Here is a 2,616-nt window from a genome sequence, read left to right as displayed (position 1 = left end):
GTTTCTCATTCTTCCTTTCCCTCCATTCTCCCAGTCAGGCTCTGCAGTGTACCCGTGGCAGGAGGGCCTGGTTGGGTCTGCGTGTGGTGCTCTCTGCCTCCCAGGTCAGACCCCCCCAGGTGGCCTGACTGGAGGGCAGGGTCTCTGAATACACTGAGCACAAAGTCCTGCCCCCGTGTCCCCTCAGAGGCTGCCAGGCCAGCATCCTGTCCACTGCAGGCCACCTCTGCATATGTCATAGCCAAGTTTTCATGGTGTCCATGTGACAAACAGCAGGAAGCCCTGTGTCCACTGGGCCTCTACCTCACTGAGGCACTGTCCCCTCCCACTGGCCCTGCAGGCCTGTGGGCAACTCTCCCCTGCCCTCTGGTTGCACCACCATGATGTATGTACATGTCCCACAACCAGCACCTCATGTGGACAGCTCCCCTGACCACACAGCAGTGAGTATACAGCACCCAGGGGCCACCTAGCCTGAAGGCTGCACCTCTCCTTGGACCCCCTCCTTATAGGGACCTCCATTGTGCAAGGCTGTCACATCCTGGCTGCTCCTGCTTTTGTCTGCTACACACTGGGAAGCTCCCACCTGCCAGACTCCTGGGTGTGTGTGTGTGTGTGAGCTCTACCGCCTCACCCTTTGGGGAGGGAGCCAGGAGGAGCCTCCACGGCCACTGCCCCCACTCTCAGCACAGCCTGCTGCCCATGGTGGCACTGAGCTCTGCCCTCATGGCCTCGGGCCCGGCCAGGTTGTGACACTCTGCAGTGCCTGCAGGTGGGATGAGGGCGGAGCCCTTCCTTACCAGGGAGTGGGTTGGAAGGCCACCACCTGGCCCATGGGGTTCAGGGAGCTGCTGCAGAGGCAGGCCAGCTGGCTGCCCACAGGCACGTCCCTCTAAAAGGACTCCACTGCCATCTATGATGTCATCATTGTCATCGGCTGTATAAATACAACTGATTGCTCCCTGCTGCCAGAGCTGGACAGCGCCACCCAGCCCTCCCACCTGCCCATCTGCCCAACAACTCCTGCAGGCAGAGCCTTTGAGGATGTCAGCATGTGAGAGGAAGACATCCCGGGAGTCTGCTCCTGCTGTTTGCAAGGAAGGCTTCACAGAGAGACTGGGCACCTTCAGCCCATGGGAGCCCCAAGCCCTGGGTGAGGAACCTGCCTCCCATCCCCAGCATTAAAGTCCTAATCACCCCCATTGTCTGAGCCTGGTCCCCAGAGACAATGGTGAGACACTTGGAGCCTGACTCAAACCCAGGGCCAATGTTATTCATGAAGAGGCAGCAGAACAATTGGGAGACAGCACCCCATTCTAAGTCAGAGCAGCAATTACAAGACAATTATCCCAAATGGTGTAATTGCCACGGCTCCAGCAAGTGCAACCCACACAGCCTTCGAGCCACTTCCTCAGCACCCCAGCAGAACAGGGCGCCCCACAGCTGGGAAAGCCTGCTGAGAAGGGGCACTGACCTCACCATGCCCTCTCCCTACACCCCAGCCAGGAGGACAACTGCTTAGGACCCCTGGCCCCAGAAGGGGACCCTGAGTGTGCCTTCTTCCATGACACCACCAGCCCTGGCCTTCAGTCACCCAGCACAGAGAGCCTGCTGCACTTTCTGCATGAGGCCTCAGACACTCCCTGTAGGAGCCACTCACTGTCCAGTCCTCCAACCAGTGCTGGACACCTCTGCACAGCCCTCAGATGAATCCTCACTCATCACCTCAGACAGCATGGAGCCCTAGGCCTCTCACCTAGCTCCCTCACCCAGCACCTCACCCCTGCCCCCCTCACCCCTGCCCCCTCACCCAGCACCTCACCCTTGCCCCCTCACCCAGCACCTCACCCCTGCCCCCTCACCCAGCACCTCACCCCTGCCCCCCTCACCCCTGCCCCCTCACCCAGCACCTCACCCCAGCCTCTTCACCCCAGCAGCCCACCCCAGCCCCCTTACCCCAACCCCTCACCCAGCCTCTCACCCAGTACCTCACTCTGCTCGAAAGCATCTGCTTCACAAACACAGACCTAGCACCTCTGCTGGTTCCAGGAGCACAGGTACTGGGATGCTCCTGCAGCTTCCCCGGCAGCAAGCAGGCCTCCCTCCAGGGGCTTACCTTCCCAATGTCAGACCCCCCAGTCCAGATGTTCAAGACCAGACTCCATCCACCTGACCCCTCAGCACCCCAGCCTGGGAGCCCTATCTTTTGGGAACTCACCCACAGCCCCCAGATTCGCTTAGCTGAATTAAGATAATTTTGTGAAAGCATGAGAAACATTTAAATCTCTACAATGAAAAAGAGAATATAAGATGATGTCAATACTCTGATTACAACTATGAAGAATTATGCAAATGAGCAAGAAAGGATGCTTACTTGTGTTGGGCATTAAACCAGCTCCCCTTGCTCCATGCTGTATTGCCGATAGTATGGCCTATTTACATAATCATTAATCCCACCAGTTAAAACCATCACAACAGTTGCTAAAGATGCTTCCACCTTCCCAGCATGCCTTCTGCCTTTCTCCACCCCCTTTCCTAGGCATTTCCGACTTGCCACTTTTGGTTTTATCCCATAAAACCCACTTCTGTTCCTGGTTTCGTTCTCTTTTCTCTCCC

Source organism: Erinaceus europaeus, chromosome 20, assembly GCF_950295315.1.
Source record: "Erinaceus europaeus chromosome 20, mEriEur2.1, whole genome shotgun sequence".
Classification (NCBI taxonomy): domain Eukaryota; kingdom Metazoa; phylum Chordata; class Mammalia; order Eulipotyphla; family Erinaceidae; genus Erinaceus; species Erinaceus europaeus.
The sequence above is the reverse complement of the archived record's forward strand: the minus strand, read 5'-3'. Positions refer to the sequence as shown.